We start from the raw sequence: 19,689 nt of genomic DNA on the forward strand, positions 1-19,689 counted from the left end.
TAACAAATCAGCCAGTTGCTGCACTAACAACGTCAAATAAAGAAATTGTAGAGCTTATTCTACCCTTTATCAATAATGCATGGCTGCGCACAGACAATTTATAGCTGTTTTCCATCACTGGGTATTGTGCAGTACTAAATTAAGTCGACAAAATTCAAGGACAGTCCACCCACACAGCTACTGTAAGCCAGCCAGGCCACTTTGAATAAACATTTTAAAGGCATAAAGTGAGTTTTATTAGCATGCTGAGACACAGTTCCTAGTGGACAAAGCGTCTCCCTTGAAAAAGTAAAAGTACATTTAGCAGAAAGAAAGATGAGTTACCCTTGTGCCTTACACGTAGAGAGAAACAGCAAAAGAGGAAATAAAAAATAGATAGGTAACAGCTCAAAACCCTAAACTTGTTAAGACTAAAACATGAAACAAGAGAATTTATTTTCTATACTAGAAACTGACTGTCATTCTCAAAAAATCCTGAGAGGTGCTGAACTGGTGTAAGGTTCTGAAGGCAAAAGAACTAAAACCCAAAGATGTTTTGGCAGGATTTTTTTTTTTTTTTTTATGTTTCAATTGTTCCAAAGATTAATAGAATTATTTTTTAATCCTTCACAAGTAATATAAATCAGAAAAGTACACAAGCCTTTTATCAATATAAAGATCTAGTTACTGTACTGAAATAACTCAGCAGCATTTACTGTGCCAGTAAAAGAAGTGAGGGGTGGGGTCCCTTCCACAGACCAAATTCACCAAAATATGGTATGGCACAAGCTGGTTGCTTTTGGTCAGTACCACCACTTCCAACCACAGTGGGCCCCCAGCACCTGAATGCCTGAAATGCAAGAAAGCACCAAGGAACTTGGAGCACATCACATGCTGGCCACCAGCAGCACAGGACGCAGACGCAAGGTCTACACATCCAACAGTTTTCCCCGGACTCTGCTCCGGCAGTGAGCGATATGCAGCTGCGCCCTCCACCCGGGCCCTCCTCAGCTGGGTTTCAGACATGGAGTCAGGTGCAACCAGCCACAAGGTGGATGGCAGCACCACCAGGAGGTGGGTTTGGGTCACACCACAGACTTCTACTGCTGTTTCTTTTACAGTCAGGCTGCACAGCTAGCTTCCCTCCAGGAAGTGTTGGCAAGCATGAGGTTCGTGACAACCTCTTCATACACAGAACACCACTCCAGCTGGGACCCTCCAGGTGTCTCTGGCAACTGGCATGACAAGATGACATGGAAAAAGTCCTTCTGTGCAATGTGGGAAGGTGGAAGCTGTAAAACAGCACGGTTGGGTAGCTTGATGGCCCTGTGGCACATTTAAGCACAACCACAAATAAGGGGAGGAAGGATGAAAGAACCAGAGCTTAAGCCACAACTGTTTGAAATTAGTCAAGTGAAAATACCTAGTCAAATTTAAAAAATGTGACTGTATTTATTGTGCAGTCAATTGAGAGTTGTGCAGTCTGTTGAGAGAAGAAAATCAATTCTGTTCAGTCGTATTTGGATTTGAGCAAAGCTTAACCTCACTCACAATACATGTACTTTCTCAAAAATCAGATCTCCCTTGCACATGAAAGTATGTCAGGGACCTCTGAAGCCAACTAATCAGTGTGTAAAACTCCAATTTAACTGCTCCAGCAAGCACTGAAAATTCAGAAAGTGAAAGGCCAGATTTCAAGATAAACAGAAGTGTAAAAAACCTGCAGCTTAAGGACCAGCTAAACAAGGTGATTCTTGAGCATTTGTATTTGAACCAGTCTGCATTTTAATCTGTCAGAAGTAAAAGGTTCTCTTCATAAGGTTGGTTGTTGTTTTTATTGTTTTCCCTCTTAAACAGGCTGAGTTTCTGCTATAAAAAGTGAAAATGCTGGTTTGAGTCTGATGATAAACTCTCTTTTTTACTAAAATCAAGACTAAATTAAGGCTACAGGAACAGCTTTGAGAAAACCCAGGCAATCCCAGGGAAGCAGTCATGGTTTTATAAATGGAAATTAATTTTAATAAGTCTGTTGCTCATCTCACATTGCCAAAGTCTGTGATCCAATTAGAAGTGCAGTGCTTTAATGATCTGCAAAGGGATCACACTCAGTGAAGTTCAGAAAGAGACAAAATGCTCTTGGGCCCTCTCCATGGAGTGTATCACACCAGTGAGATGCTGGCTTTGTAATTCACAGGCAAAAAGCACGGGGGTGTTCACATTAGTACTTCAAGGTATCAGTACCTGTACAAATGCAAAATGCCTTGAGCGCTATGAAATGGTGCGTTACCATCACAGCACACACACTCTTCAAACACTTGTGTTTTGCAGAGAGAAACTAAGCCCACTTCTCCCAAAACTGGCTGAATTAGTAACTTTACACCTAGTGTACTGAGATTTCATTGTTAGCACCTCTCTGTGCTGATGGCTGTTGCCATTAATGCCTCCCCTGCCCTCTCTAAGTGCCCAGTGCTACTGGCGTGTACAGGACTGCTCACCACGCCACTCCACCTAAGGACAAGCAAAGATACATTTGTATCTATGTAGGTATGTAACGTGGAGGGTACTTAAACTCCGAGCACCTGAAAAGGAAATCTCTTCACCCTGCTCCTCTCCATATCCACAGCCTTGTGACAAGAGCTGACACTGTCTACTTCTCAATGACTTTACCTGGTGCTCCTGTGCTTTCCAAGGCAGTCAGCAATCATCCCCGTTGTCAGCTCCCTGACAGCAGACACAAGTCTGCTCTGGATTTTCCAGCCTTTCTGCAATCATACTCTTCCTCTGTCTGCATGTGTTTTCTTACAGCACCCTCCCCTCATCTCCCATCCTGTACCTTGCAGGGCCACCCATTGCACCCTGCTGGACATCCAAGCTGTGACTGCCCTATGTTACTGGCACCTGCTGCAGTGCACTGGCAGGCCTGGGGATCTTCAAAGACAACCTAAGAGCCCCTATGGGCATATATACACACATTTCCTCCACTTCAAAGCAGATGCTTGGCTGATGGCATCCACTTCTACAGCCAGAACATAGCTGCAGCACACAGCCACACGGGAACTGGGACCAGCCTAGTCACAACAACAGTATGTTTCCTTATTTTGCCTTTTCTAAGCATTTCTCCTTCTGTATCAAAACACTTCTTTGCCACCAGCAAAGATAAAATCCACCTACAGATGCTTTTCCTGGTGAAAAGAATAATCTCCAGAAGAGCAAGAGCCCAAGTACACCCAAGTGAAGAACAGCATCCTGCAAGGAGGAACAGACACTGCTCTATGAGCGAGAGCCCAGGGACAATCCAAAATGCGCTGGTATGAGGCCTGCAGAGGAAGTGCACACAGGCTTCCCAATCATGGCAGCGTGTCCCAGGTCTACTGCAGCACCCTCTGCTCCCTTTCTGAAATCCTTTTTACACAACAGAGAGTCAGTGGAGTCTGGGTGTTTCCAACTACACACACAGACCTCTTAATGTGTCTAAAGTTCATGCAGTAACGAAGAATGGCAGGAGATCTGCTTTTCCACACTTTCACAATTGGGGAAAACCATCTGGTGCCCACGTGTCTTTGGAATCACTAGATTCAGGAGCCCTTTACCGGCCCCAGAAGCTGGCAGCAATTCAAGTCCACATCTGTAAGCGCCAAATCTACTCCACACTCAAAAGCCAAATGAGCCATCCCCCACTGCTTGTTTGCACTCTGATTAACACAGTAAAAATAGCACAAGACAAGCAATTAGCCATCCTAGATAATAACAATTGTCAAGAGACTAAATCCTTCCTCTTCAAAAGAGAAGTTCAGTTTTAGGTGTGTCTTACCCCTCATCCAACTCTGCAGCACACTGCAGTGCATGCAATAAGGTGGGCAGGCAGTGATACTCATCAAATGTAAATAAAAACAGGATTCACCTGCCACTTCAAACAGCAGCTGTCAAACGTGAAGCAATCCAGGAGTCAGTAGCAAAGAGCCTTTACCCATCTGGGTTTCCTTTCTTAGAGATTTAATTCAGGCCATCCCTTTGGTGTTGCTCTTAACACTGATCTTCGCACAGGGAAAAAGAAAAAAAAAAAGAAATCTATACAGCCCTGTCCTGCTGGGGTATTTACATGCAGTCACTGGTCATCTGCAGCGATAAGAGGCCATGCTGCTCACTGGGCACTGCATAAACGTGGTACTGACTGACTCCCTGACAGTCTGGTGTCTGGCTGCTCTGCTGTGCTGCTAAGAAAATGCAGCAGCACTACAGTGCAGCTGAAAAGGCAGCCATAAATCCAAAAGATGCGTACAAAACATGGGTAATTAATGAAAGATCACAGCAGCAATGTCTAGTCAAAGTAGAATGGTCACTTTTCTAGCTACACTCATGTTTAGCTTCACAGGCTCATTCTTCCTGATGGAGAATTTGTCTCGGCAGGGTATTATATAGGGACTGAAGACCACCTACTACTAAATAATTATTGATACATAGATAGAAGGACTAAGATATTCTAATGGAAAGATACACAAGCACTTAAGAGTGTAGAATTAATGATTTAGGAAAAGAAAATAAATTGTTTCTGTATGAATGTTTCTTCAAATTGCACGGATTTTGTCTAACTGAAGTCAGTGAATCGGCTTCTAACCAACAAATACTGATAGCTGGGTCCAATACAAGACTTTAGGTTCATATAGTTTTGTGCTGGTTTTGGCTAGGGTGGAGTTCATTTTCCTCACAGTAGCTGGTAAAAAGCTATGCTTTAAATTTGTGCTAGTAACAGGATTGATAACACAGGGAAATTTTAGTTATTGCTGATGAGTGCACGCATAATGTCAAGGCCTTTTATTGCTCCTCATACCATGCCACCAGCAAGGAGGCTGGGAGTGCACAAGGAACTGGGAGGGAACGCAGCCAGGACAGATGACCCCAGCTGACCAAAGGGATATTCCAGACCATATGGCATCACACTCAGCATATAAAGCCGAGGGAAGAAGGAAGAGGGACCATTTGGAGTGATGGAGTTTGTCTTCCCAAGTCACTGTTATGTGAGATGGGGCCTGGCCTTCCTGGAATGGCTGAACACCTGCCTGCTCATGGGAAGTGGTGAATTAATTCCTTGTTTTGCTTTGCTTCCATCCTGGTTTTTGCTTTCCCTATTAAACTGTCTTTGTCTCAATGCACGAGTTTTTCACTTTCACTCTTCTGGTTCTCTCCCCCATCCCACTGGTGGGAGAGGAGTGAGTATGGGAGTAAACGACAATAGGTTGATTAGACAGCAAGAGGTGGGGCTAGGACAGTCTGTGGAACCATGTCTGTCTTCTTCCCGCTACCCCAGCAAAAGAAATCATACCTTACCTTAAAAGACTGTAACAGAAGTGCCAGTCTCTACTTTCCTTTAGGCCTTTTTAAACATCAGAAAATGCAGCAGATTCAGCTAATTCAATGTTTCAGCATTTGACAGCACATTCAGGAACCTCAGAGTCATCCTACAAGAACAGAAATTAAAAGAACCAATCAGTCATTGCATACGTCGTGCAATGTATCTTATGCTTAAAACTGCTGATACCTGGAAGGGCCATGCTGCTGAACAATAAGGAAATTACCAACAACCACAAAAATGAAAGACTAAGTTATTTTTTGTTTCCAAGGTGAAATGCTCAAGCACACTTTGGCTACAGCACCCTGAGGAGAACGCATGCATCTCACAATAGCTGTGTCATCCTGCCCTGCCTTCCCAATTTAAATCTTTGTTCAAACAACAGTCCATGTGAATGCACAGAAACAAAGCTCCAGGCATGTCAGGATACACCAGCCACACCAGTTACAGAAACAGAGCAGTAAATGTTTGCAACCTGGTACTAGTTTGAACGGGGAAATGCATCAGAAGCCCATGTGAGCTCAGTATTAGCACTTTATAAGCAAGGATCTTGATGTATGTGGAAGACACATGGAGGTACTTTATAAACTACAGGAAAAGGAGAAACATTTACAGATGGACTTGGCTCATTTCCCCGGACAGGCTTTTCTCAAAATTCTCATCTTACAAGCACTCAACCTGTACTAAGTAAAGACACTCCAACTGTAGCAGAGTTCAGGCCTGCACCACCACGGCACATAAGGCAGCTCTCTTCCTCCACAGCAACTCAGCAAAGATGTTCCACCACTAAGGTTTAGATACTTGTTTTTCAGCTCCAACCCGTGTTTAATCCCCCACAAGAGCAAACTTCCCAAAAGTAGAGGCACATCCACACACACACCAACAGGGTTCCTTGCACTGAGATATCCTGCCTCACAGCCACTCACAGGTACAGTTCCAGTCAGCTGCACCCTGAGGCAGTTCCAATGTGGAACAGCTGCACAATGATGCCACTTTGACACTTGACAGCTGTGGAGTGATGGGCCAGCAGAAAAACTTACCTGTATCTAGCATGATTACTCAAGAGAGTTTTAAAGATTATTTTCAGGCAAAAGACACTTCTTATCATACAGGTTGTTAAGTACTTCCCTAAAGCATTGGTATGAACAGACAAAGTGACCTCTGTCCCGTTTTGTAAAATGACAGCGACTGGGGGCTTAATGGAGTGGAAGCCAATCATATCAAATAAAAATTATAGAGGTTTTTATTAAAAATTAATAAAAAATCTAGCATTGAAAGCATGTCACAGGCCAATGTGCCTACACAGAGATAGATAGATTGTTCTAACCCTACACTGTTTACAAATCCTTTAAAAAGCTTCCTAAGGGTTAATTATCTTCATAAACTAAAATAAAAAATAGCATTTGAAGGGAAACTACAAGGGTCCATGTCTTTGGAAGGAGTGGAGGGGGAAACTAAGTTGGACACCTACATTTGTTAAAAAACAGAAATCCAAAAGCCCCAATCTTAAATAAGCTTTAAATTAGTATTCAGTGTTCTTAAGTTACTCCAAGGAAATGGCAATAAATTTCTTCACCCCTCCTGTTTCCAACACTTTCTCAATTTACTTTTACTTTTAGACATTTATGTAAAATATGAACATTTTACACAGCAAGTTACCTATTCATGATACCTTGAAAACGCCTTTCTTATAATGGGGGTACATTCTAAGATGATTACAAATATCTCCATTTACATAATAATAAAGACTGCAATGCATAAGGAAACTGGAGATTATAGGAAACAAATTATATCCTTGGAGCTCTATATTCACAGATTATGGGAAGTACCACAATCATTGCTTTTCTCTATAACCTCCTGCACTACACTTCTGAATAAAGCAGTGCAGCAGTTTCCAGATGTTCAATCAGCAGTTATACACCCTGGGCCACTGTTCAAGGACACAAAAACCTGTCTTTCAAACCCCTGCTGCCATGTGTCCCTATACCATGGTGTCAAGATCATTCAGGTATTTCTCATGGGTTAATTTTTCTCCAGCAGATTTCACATTCTGCACATTGTCCCACAGCTAGCATAAACGCCCTACTGGGTACTCTGTAATTTAGCTGAAGAGAGTTTATGCCCACACCTGTTCCAGATCAGCCTGAAAACACAGTAACTGTGCAACACCAAAGGCCAGAACCAGGATGCAGCTTGAGCCCCAAGATGAACTAGTAACAATGCTGTGGAAATTGATCCTCTTTGTCAAAGAGAACTGATCAAAAGTCAGAAATCCTTTAGGAGCTAAGATTTATCACATACCGTACTGTTTTGCACACCAGATAGAAAGAATGCTTCAGTTTCACTTTTTACCCCAAACAAATCACAGCATGCATGTGTACACAATCATCTGACTCCTACACATCCAAGCACAACCACAACAAAAAACAGTACATACACCCATTTTTTCCCTTAAGGGGAGAACAAACCACACCTAACAGGTATTAATAAAAACACCAAACATTAGAAAACATTCTGTTACAACGGGTATTTTAAAAAAATCTATGTAGCATTAAGCAAAATTTAAATCTGTACAAAATGGATGGCTGTATCTCACATTAAAAAAGTAACTGTTCTTCTAAACTGCCTCACAAATGGCAATCTAATTTCATTTCCAGCCAGAAAATTTACTCAGTGATTAGCATGACAGTGTTAAGCAGAAGGAAAGAAAAGCAGAAATTAAACCAAACATCAAACAGTTAAGCAGAGATATTGAATATACAACAGGAGTGCATTTACTGATAAAGTTGTCATTTTTACATGAAGTTCTAACCTTTGTAACATTTAAGATTTAAGCAAAACTTGCTGTGTAACAGAGAGTCCTTAAAATCCCAAAGACATGGTGTTAACAATTCTTAACAAAAGGTCCACATGTTTCACAGCATACTTCACTAGCCTGACAAGTTCCCTACAGATGGGTAACACATGTATTCCATCTTCTCTCCTTTTCCATTCTAAAACTGTGCAACACCTCCTCCCACACGCTCCTCCAACACACACACTTCCCTCCAGCAGACAGCAGCCTGATTCACTTATCTAAAGAGGAATTTACGCTGGCCTGAAAAAACACCAGTCCCTCAACTGCAAGGCCATGCCTGGATAGTTTATTGAGATATTCCTCAGATTTTATATCCAACAAGCACTGCTAAGTCAGCTAGAGATGTCCTGCATAGCACCAGAAGGGTAGTTACATTCTCGGTGTGAAGGAGACATCATTTTAAAATAAATCTGAGTGTAACATTTCCAGTGGTGAAGACACTATTTCCTGGTGAACATGTTCTACCATCTTTGGTCAGAAAGCCTTTAAGCTGTCAAAAGCACTACCCAGCCTTGGTAAATTTCACTGACATAAGTTCTCATAATTACTAAAGAAAATAACTAAGGCTATGTCTGGGTGGCACAAAGCACCATGCTAATTACCCCTTCAGAGACACTAATTAATCCGGGCAGGACACCACAGTAACGTGACTGCTCTGCCTGGGGAATCTCCCAATGCTGATGTATCGTGCCATTTGGATACCTGCCTCCCACCCCAAGCAGTCTCTACCAGATGGAAGAAGAGCCTTACACCAAAGATGAGCCCTTCATGGAGGGGTGTTTCCTCTCAGAAGCTGTGTGTTTTACTGAAATCGACGATCTTCAGCACACAAGACTGAACTGCACCAATTCTTGACAAACAGTAAAATAATCGACAAGCAATTACTGAGCATCCTCGGCTGCTAGGAGGAGCAATGTGAGAGGGTATACCTACAGTCTCCTGGGCCCCAGAAGAAAAGGTTCAGGTCAGCATCTCAGAGGAGCCACGTGTAACGATAATGGTGATTTGTCTGACAATCAGCTGCGGCCATTCATGCCACATTTTAACAGACATTTAAAACAGACCACGGAGAAACCCTCCAGCACTAGTGTAAATGTTCTCCATTTAGTAAGCTCCAAGGAGCAGGTAATAGTGTGGCTGTTAGCAGGGCAGAAGTTACACTGTTGCCAAAGTGACTTTGCTTTCAGCTTTCTGGCAATAAAACAAGCCCTGCGCTGAAGCCAGAACACTTTATCTACTGAACCTGATGCGACCTCTTGGTACCGAGAAGTGCTCTTCACGTACTGCAAATGGACTTTGATCTTCTTTTGACTTGTTAAAACACATACAGTAAGGAATAACGTACTCAGCAGTCGCTTAAAGCACCTGTCCCAGTAGGAACTGGTTTTTGAACAACCAGAGTGCAATAGGGAAGGGGAACACCTGATAGACAATACAACCTGCAGGAGAACACAGCCTCATACCTGTCCACAACACAGAATGAAAAGACACAGAAGGGTCATTCCCTGTGGCACAAACAAGCAAAAAGAAAATGGAAGTGTTTTACTGCATGCAGAACAATTTCAGATTCTGAAGAGCCCCTATTGAGTCCCCTTTCTCCTCCTCACAAATACACATTTAAAAATTAATAATTTCTGAGACAATCCTGTTCTTATGGCCTCTCTCAACAGAGACCTTTTGCAAAGCCCATTAATTCCGGAGGATTTACTTAAGTGACATGGATCACGTTGCAGGTAAATGGGATACACCAGCTCAGCTAGAAGCTGCAGGCAAGGCTGGCTTCTCACGTGTCAGTCACTTTTGCACAGACAGAGGTCACAGCACAAGGAAGGGCAGCTTCACCTTGGGTTTGTACCACTGTGTTCAGAAGTTGGTGACTGCTTTCAACACGTGGGCTGTTTCTTGTGGCAAAAGGACAACTGTCAAACAGAGTGCACTGCTTTGAGACAGGGAGAAATCACATCGATTAAACAGTATCAAGAGTCCTTGAGACTTTCATGGTCTCAGCAGAGAGGACAAATACTCAAACTTAAGTCTGCCAGATACAGCACAGATGAATAAAATACTATAAAAAGCATAATAATTCACTTATGATAAATTAAACTGCATTTCATGAATAGGTGGTTAAAGCAACGGTTTGCACACTTACACAAATACTTCAAGCTCATGAAAAATATAAAGGTGTCATAAAAGACACATTTACTACCCGATCCATTCCAAAAACATTCACAAATGTTGTCAAAACATAGGGTGTACATCTGAGTTTAGGACTGCCTAATAAAAGGCTGTCTCCTTCAAAATACTTTCTTTTACCCAAAGGCTGACTGTGAGTTGTACACAGTAAAAGTGACAAGATAGGTAAACACTTCAGTCTCCAAATAACAAAAACTGGTCAAGATTGTGACAAAACCCACCAAGCCATACAAATGTGGGCTGAACCTTAATATCTTCAGCTGTCAAGTCAGGTGAAGTTAACTCAGCATTCACTGTACACTCAGAGGTCAGATACATGTTCCATACCCTCCTCCAGTGCCTTCCCTACAGAAACTGGGGAGTTCAGGCTGGGCTTTGTGAGAGGAGACCTGTGCTTGGTAGGACAAACCACCACTGCAATGCAGATCTTCAGCTGGCAAACAGAGATCTGAGTTTTAACCAGAAATGGGCAAAGTTCTGAAAAGAAACAGCACAAACGTCCACTCCAACAACCGAGGCTGCTGACAGAGATGAAGCCTCACTGCCAGTGCTAGAATTCACCCAGGACTTTCGTTTCTCCCATCTGCAGGGAGACTGCTACTTGTGAACTTCACCTATACAGGGGATTCACACCCGGTGACTGAGGAGATAGAGTCATTAACACACCCCAGCTTTGTTTGTGAGGGATTTTTCTTCCACACATGCCCATGTGCAGCCAGATGTAATTCTTTGTTCTCTGACTGCAAAACTAAGATAGCAAATCTCAGCCCAGATCTTAAAACATAATTTATTTCTTATGGCTCTAAAGCAGGATGGAGCAAGATGGGCTTTACAAGGCCAGTTTAGATGGGAGACTTGATGTTAGGCACAGAACTACCTATCATCTTCTTTTAACTTTCCTCAATACATCAATTAAATCCTGTACTACATCTCTTATCCAGTTACATCCTTTGCTTGTTTACATCACCATATCATAAAATACCGCTGATAAGCAACAACACATGATAAATCTGTGCTTGCTTCCTTAAGGCAAGCAGAGATTAGGAAAGGGCATGAAGGTATTTCTTTTGTCTTGCAATGAAAAGGAACTGGAAAGGTGGGGAATGAAACTGAAAGGCATCATAAAACACTATCTTGCTTGCCTTGTTCCCAGGTGAGACAGCCTCTCACCTCTCTGTGAGACACATGATGCTCCTGAGGAGAGCCACATGCTTACTCCTCTGGTTCCATCTCAGCTGGACAAGCAGAGGAAGGGAGGGAAAGGGGCCTGGAAGCTTTTAAAAGGCAGAAGATACTTCACTAAACATCTTAAACTTTAAAATTCTGTTAAAGATACAGAACTGATAGACATTATCTCCAGGAGCAGCAGATCTGAAACACTAGTAACCTTTACGAATCCCAAAAATGTTTAGTTGCTAGATTTCAAGTGATAAAAGCAAATCTCTGTAAAAACTCCTTTGTGCTCTTTCCCTATCCACACAGAGTATGAAAACATTCCCAGACAGGTGTCAGTCACCACTGCACCTCTTTGCTGACTTTCGGGTGGGGGAAGCCATGCACACAATCAATGTGATTGGTAATGCAAGCTTCGTTTATTAGCAATACAGAGGCACTTATATAGTATTGAATACAAGCTTATCAGTTCTTTAATTAGTTTAAACTTACAAAGGCGCATTCTTACTTCTACATAATTGGGTTAGATAAAAGACTACATTTGGCAAGCTTTATGTTTTGTTTTGAGAGATCAAAAATCTTCCTTCCTTCTCATGGTCAGTATATCTCATCAGCACAGGACTGTACCTCCTTAAAACTCCCTTTTTGTTTCTCAGGCCTGTTTCTCACACAGGCACTCTCTCATGAAGGTTTCTTCTCATGCAGGCCTTTGCTTGCAGGCTCTTGCTTGTACAGTTCTGTTATTAATTTGTTCCCTTTATCAATAATCCATGTCCCTGATCCTCTAATCATTCTACAAAACCTCTTCATGGGTGTAACACAGCTATGGCTAACAATAGGCAGCTGGTCTGCTCTAGAAGCATGCCAAGAACCTGCACCTGCATCCTGCATTAGGGAATTCGTCCTTCACATACCCATCTCCATATCTAGCCCTGAAAGCTGAAGCTCCCCTTACTCAGGGACAGGCAACATCCTGAGACTTCAAGTCAGAATGACAATCAACAACAGGGCTCACATCTTCCTCTGGCACCAAGTCAAACCCTGGACCAGGTCACTTCTTTGCAGCTTGGGCTTTCCATATGCATGTTACCTAGCTGGCCTTTGGGGATTTTTAAGTGGATATTAGGACCATCTTCCTAGTGATATTCTAAAGTTTATATTCCTGAAGAATGGGAATTTTGGAAGGCCTGTGGTGGACCAGCATTCAAAATCCAGCAATGTTTGGGAATAATCTTCAGCACTCACCACATGCTCCTGTAATAGCTTCCTGTAACAGGAAGTTACGATACTGAACCGAGATGAGAAAAAAAACTCCATCATATTTTCAGCCTAAAGCTCTGAAAACACAATGAATTGATGAACCCCAAGCTGCACAGTGCTATTGGGTTGCACGCTCCTCACTGCAGCAGGCTGCAACAAGAAGGGTCCTCAAAAGTCACATGTCACTGAGGGCCATTGTCATGGTAATACTGTTTCCCTTGTGCAAAAAGAAAAAAAAGCAGCTGTGACAGCTGTCTCATCAGATGTTCTTAATCAACTACTTGAAGAAGAGCTAAAAGCAAGGTCATTTTGAATTTACCTCCAGTGAACCAAACTAATCCAGAATAACTACTGTATGTTCCCATGCCTTCAAGAGCACCACGTTCTAGACAAAACACTCTCTTTTTAGATGAGAGATGGTAGACAAAAACAGCATTTCCAAGGATTCAAAGACCAGGAAAATTACATAACCAAGGATGTGGCCTAAAGGAAAAAGACAGATTATACCCCAGAGTTCCACCATCAGCTCTCAACAGAACAGCTTCCCCCAATTAAACTTCAAGCCCAATCATGGTAAGACATTTGTTAGTGTCCCTAAAAAACAAAGCAGTTTGTCCTAGCACAAGGAAGGAAAATTAGCAAGGGGAGGACAAGCAGGACACAGGCAGTGCTGGTTAGGGTGTTCTTCTCTTCTGAAACTTATCATGGCTTGCATATTCAGCAACAGCATGGAACAGGAACTCTACTAAAGGCAGCATACACAAATGGCAATACTTTTGGAATCATAAAATGGTTTGGTTTGGAAGGGACATTAAAGATATCTAGTTCCAACCCTCCTGCCATGGGCAGGGACACCTTTCACTAAAACAGCTTGCACCAAGCTCCATCCAGCCTGGTCCTGAATGTTTCCAGGGATGGGGCATCCACAACTTTTCTAGGCAAACTGTTCCAGTACCTCACCACCCTCACAGTAAAGAAGTTTTTCCTAAAATCTAATCTAAACCTATCTACTTTCAGCCTTAATCCATTTTCCCTTGTTCTGTCGCTACAACCTCTTGTAAAAAGTCCCCCTCCATCTTTCTTGAGGGCTCCCTTTAGGTACTGAAAGGCAGCGATTAAATCAACCTAAACCCTTCTCTTTTCCAGGCTGAACAATCCCAATTCTTTCAGCCTTTTCTCATAGGGCAGGTGCTCCATCCCAACAACCATCTTGGTGTCCCTCCTCTGGATCCAACAGGTCCATGTCCTTCCTGTGCTGGTACCCCAGAGCTGGATGCAGCACTGCAGGTGGGGTCTCAGCAGAGCAGAGCAGAGGGGCAGAATTCCCTCCCTGGCCCTGCTGCCCACGCTGCTTTGGATGCAGCCCAGGACACGTTTGGCTTTCTGGGCTGTGAGTGCCCAAGGCTGGGTCACATCCAGGCCCTCACCCACCAATATTCCAGTTCTTTCTGCCAAAAAATAACTAGTGAGAGACTCTCATTACAATACTACAACACTCTCTCTCCACATATAGAACATCATCCCCCTCTCCAAAACATTAAACACTAGATTTTCATGCTCCAGCTCACAGACATTAAGGCTGTAATCTAACAACATTCTTCCAAAGTAGACTGGGGAAAACACATGTGCACAGTGTGATTGTCACTGTATGTTTCTCTTGAAATGCTAAAAAATGTCACCTACATGCAAAAGTTCTGTCTGCCCACACAGTGCATAAAACATGAATGTCACTAAGCAAAGTGACCTCAACCAATTCTGCCTGAAAAGTTGCAGGCTCTCATTTGCAAGGGCAGCCAGCAAAAGGCAGGGGAGGGAGAGCACAGAATGGAAATGCAGATGAAAAAAGCCAGCACGAGCTTTGCAATGCTACTTTATCATCTCAGCATGCTTGCAGGTACTCAAGGTCACCATGGATGAAAAATCACAAATTTAACTTAACAGTCCCACCACTGCTTCTGCCGAGCAGAATTTGACTTGTGTGGGACTGTTCGGGTTGCTGCAGCAGTTTGCAAACAGTTTGTTTACCAGAAAGACACCAACCAGGCGTACACACACATACTTTAATACTCCTTCTACACTAAGTACTGCCATTCAAAAACAAATCACCACTTCATGCCACAAGTACTCTCCCATTTAGATATGTTTTAAAGAGTCCATTAGATTGTAACACCAAAACCTACCCAGTGACACAAACCAGATCTGATTTCACTGTTTCCTGAAAGAGCAAAAAAAACCAATATTAAAAACTTACAAGCTGTTAGTCCACCGTTTCTCTCTGGCACACGGTACATTATTTAACTGCAATGCCTGAAACAGTAACTTGACCTCTCTGGGAAGGTGGGCGGTATTATTCAAGCTGAAACATTAGAAACATGCATAATTACTCTGGGTATTTGCCACACATTCTTTCATCCGTAAACCAATATGAATGGAAAAGTCACACTGACACTCCAGGCTTAGATCATATCCCAGCCATCAATTATGAAGACTTTTTATGAGGTCCCAAGAGAACAAAATTTTTTAGGGCCAGAGAAATTTTCTCTGGACTTAACTGTGCATATGTTACAAAGACAAAACGTCAGTGCTGCCAACTCAAAGCCAAGACTTCAGCAGGCTAAACCATGAATTTTGAGCTTTCTGCCCCAACACTGACAATACTGTAATTTTGTTTCCTTCAACCCCACACACCCATTGCATTCATTGATGTGGCACCTCTGAGGATGCCTGCTGTAGCACCAGCCACATCCCATCGTTCATCCACCCATTCCTGCAAGGTGTTGCCTCACACACCTGCGGGGTGCCTGCCTGCTCCTCAGCAAACCCAAGGACCTTTGGTAGAATCAGACCATCCATAGGGCTGGTTGGAATAAAAACCCACTGGAAGGTAAACAGGCAGATGAAGCTCTAAGAAAAGAGACCATGCTTGTTCCTGACTCCAGAGGGATCGGCAGCTCATATCATGGCTGCCTAAGCTTATGGCAGTTTGCCCTTCACACCAAGCATACCGAGTGCCCTCTGCATATAGCCTTGTCTTCCCTTCAAGGATAAAGCAGCATTCACCTTTCAAGTTTCAGAAAGATGAATCAGAATCAGGAAAAAAAAAAATGAAATACTACAAGCCAATATTCACAGCTGGAGCTGTGAAATACACAAAACTATCAGTACTTTTAAGGCTAGAAAACAACACAAAAAGCAATTTTTTCTGAAGATGGAGGAAATGCTATTCACAAGAGAGAAGAACTGCACACACATGTCAAGTAACAGTCTCCTCTAGCTAAATTCTTGTATCCCTCAAAATCAAGACCCAGCTGCACTCCTGACCAAGTGAGATGCAGCAGCATCTACAGCTGTTCTGATCCCAGTTGCCCCTGAACTTATTTTGATACCAACATCCACATCGTGCTGTTCTGGGCAACATGTAACTTGACTAACCCCTTGCTACAATGGAACTTCCAGTGTTCTTGATTCAGCCCATTTTATTCTTGGTGCTTGGCACAAATACATGTGGAATAGAAGGTATTTATTTCAGCTAATTCCCCAGGCATTAGGGACAATGCATGCATCTGGAACACTGTTCCAGCAAAGATACATGAATAATTCTAGAATCATTCTTCTGTTTTGTTTTTCAAGCAGCCCAGCTCCCTGCATCTCTTGTTTGTCATTATATACTTCCAAAACTTTGGAAATCACAGCAATGCATGTAGTGAAACACCTCTCAGTATTTTAAGTCAGAATTCGTAGTTTCAACAATGTGTTTTCCCTTTATGCAGGATAACCGTGGATGTCAGGGGATACAAGTTGCCACGGTAACCTCATAGAAAGTAAAACTTCAGGACAATATTTTCCACATGAATTTGAAATCGCAAGATACAAAAATTGCTCAGTGCCAAGTTATTTTGACTACATAACCAGAACTTGCTGGTGACTTTTCTGGCAAGTTTTAAATATGTTTTTGTAGACAATGGTTTATGCAGAGTTTAAAACCTGCATACCTTCTTACACATGCGTGAAAAATGTGAACAGCTTTATTGTGAAGATTTTCTCCCTCTTCCACATAACCTAAAAACAAATTAAAAGATGACAAAGCAACCATCTTAAGCCTTACCTAAAATATCTATTCAAAAGGTCTGAGGTATGCAATGAAAATGCTTTAAGTCAAACAAAAGTGGCTTGTAGTAAAGAGAGGAACAGAACAAAGATCTGAGTTTGCATCAAATGCTGGTTGCAATCATTTAATTGCCACCGTTTAAGAGCAGGAATTTCTCCAGTCTGTTTCAGTATTTGCTATTCCAGTAAATAAAAATAAAGGGAAAAGTCAATATTATAGTTTTAAGGTTCCAATTTTGAAGTGGTTTGATAACAACCTTCCACAAGTCATTCTCATGGGAAAGAGCTGCTAGAGCACAGAGCTAATTAGGGCTTCTCAGTTAAGCTCTTTCTCCCGCTTTGTTCAGAAAACCTGGACAAATAGCTTATCCATGGATAAACCTGGGGGCCTTTCACAAATATTTTGTATTCCACAGCAAGCTTAGGCACATTACATAAACATCTGGAGTACGCACTAGGAACACGAACCTCCTTGCTCTGCCCTGCAGCAAGTGTCTTCATGACACTTTCATCAACAGTGACAGAAAGAAAAAAGTATTATTGTGGGCTTCCATCCAAAAAAATGTTGTCATCTATAGCCTGTCTGTATGGACACAAGGATTTGGGGCAAAAGGGAGGAGGGGTAATTCAGGTGCATAAACAACTGTTCCAGTCTTCCTTCTCAGTACTTAAGTTCTGAGAGAAAGAAGGAAAGAAAGAGCCTTGTATCATTATTAAAAGAGAGACTATTTCCAGAATAATTGGAGACTAAAATGCTTTGAGGTAAAGCAGCAGTGAAATCACATATGTTCATATTTTCCCTGGAGGTGCAGTCCGTTTTGGAAGTGCTCTTAGCATACAGAAGTTAAGATGAAGACAACTCATTCTGATGTGCTCTGGCACCGCCTCAGACCAAGAGCAAAGAGAAAACCACAGACGCTGTATGAAAGAGGGCACCTGCAAAACGTCTCTGCTGTGTTGACCATGCCAGGGCCCACAACTGATAAACCAGTTGCTCACAATACAGCAGATAGCTTGATACCACATTTCACAGCATAGCTGGATTTGAGTCAAGAATCTACTTGCTCTGGGAGCCAAGCTATAAATAAGGAGGGAAAGGCACACAGTTCTCTCTAGCATGCTTCCCCCAAAGTCCTAGAACAGCAACATCAGTGCCTTCAGTTTCACTGCAATTCTGCTGGCATCTTTGCAGTCTATCAAGCCTAACCACTGAACAATTTTTTGTGTGTATTTATTTTTAAAATCTGTAGAGCTGTACCTTACTGTACATTGCAGCAACTGCATAAAAGGTGCAGCTTCGCTATCTCAAAATATTCCCTTCACAAAACCAGGGAAACAAAGTCTCTCCTCGCTGCTTCTCCAAAGGAGAGCACTGAAGGCTTCTGGTAAGAAAGACAAAAGCAACAGCAGACAACCAGTGTGATAAACTACCACACACATTTTACTCTAAGGAGTAGTAATTAGTCATTTAAAAATACACAAAATCCATGCATGTGTTAAAACATGAAAGAAGATATCCTGAGAGCTAGATGCTCCTCTGAGATCACATTTCAAAGCAGTGCAGTATCATTCTGTTAATCTTTTGGGAAAACCAGCATGGATATTCTGCTGCAATGTAATTAAGGCAGGAATTCCAGCCCCTCCATTGTGACCTTCGAAGAAACCCCAGGGGTCAAGAGCAGTAGCCTATACCCTGCTACAGCGCTAATATAGCTGTAGTATAAACAAAAAACCTCTTGCAACAAGAGTACCAACAAGTTTCAGGGAGGAAAAGGGGGGACATATAGATACACTCAAAGATACACTGCCATAAAACAGCTTCTACCACAACCATAAGTGAAAAGTTGTTTTTCTAAAGGTTGTTGGAGAAATTTCATTTTTACCATGTAGGTGGAAAAAAGTTGACATGTTTACTTTCATTTTTTATTCTCAAGAAATACCCATGCTTATCAAAACAGTAACTAAAGACTTGCTTTCTTAGAGCAATGTTTAGCGAACAAAATGAAGCCAAGGGAAAGGTGACTTCTTGCTGTAACTTGAGAGAGGGTGGGTTTGGAGAAAGTGCTGGTTTTTTAGCCCTTGAGCCACAGTAACTCCCTGGTGAAACTTCATGAGCACAAGCAAAGCTGCAGCCTGCAGTGACAATGCTAACTCTTGCCCTTTATAATGTAGCAGTCGTGCCCTCTGTCCCCAACACCTCTCAGCGGTGACCAACAAGGACTGCCCCAGCCGAAGGACAGCATGGACAGGCAAAGTGTGCAAGCTGGGAATGGCAGCAGCCCAGCTCCTGGTGGAAACTTTAACTGAACTCTACTCAGAATGCTTGGCATAAGCTGTCTCAGGCAGGCCAGTAGCAAATCACGACAAGAGATAATCAGGTAGGTTTTTTTCTCATTCTTACCCTTTGCAATCTGAGAACAGTGAAAGAGGACACCATCTAGCTAGAAGGTTGCTAATTAATTCCTCCTCACCCAGGCACTGCAATGCTTCTAGCTGCAAAGTACCTGCTTATCTAGGAATAAGCACTAGATAGCATTTTAAGAACGGGCTTCATTTGTTTTGAAAAATGCCATTAAAAAGGCAAATTATCTCAAGATTTTCTCTATCAGCAGCGAGAAAAAGTGAAAGTAAAGCACAATCGCTCTTGCCTGATTAATTTTCAGAGCACCAACTTAGCCTGCCCAGTGAGTTTGGTGGGAGGTCAGCATGCCAAAGGCATAGATGCTTTTAAAAGTATAATGAGATCTCATATCTCTTAGCTGAACAAGTTTCC

General features: G+C 42.4%; 1 protein-coding gene across 2 annotated transcripts in view; it reads right to left on the reverse strand.

Annotated features, from left to right (window-relative positions):
- The window catches only part of LOC121673058 (KN motif and ankyrin repeat domain-containing protein 1-like), a 129,336-nt gene that overhangs the window by 90,865 nt on the left and 18,782 nt on the right, over nucleotides 1-19,689 (reverse strand). For both annotated transcript variants that reach the window (XM_042046095.1, XM_042046096.1), the window contains exon 2: nucleotides 5,305-5,435. The gene's annotated coding sequence lies outside the window, so the exon portion shown is untranslated. The remainder of the gene's footprint in view (nucleotides 1-5,304; nucleotides 5,436-19,689) is intronic.

This window comes from Corvus kubaryi, unplaced genomic scaffold (assembly GCF_017639235.1).
Source record: "Corvus kubaryi isolate FWS band 111438036 unplaced genomic scaffold, C.kubaryi_AGA036_p1.0 65149, whole genome shotgun sequence".
Lineage (NCBI taxonomy): Eukaryota > Metazoa > Chordata > Aves > Passeriformes > Corvidae > Corvus > Corvus kubaryi.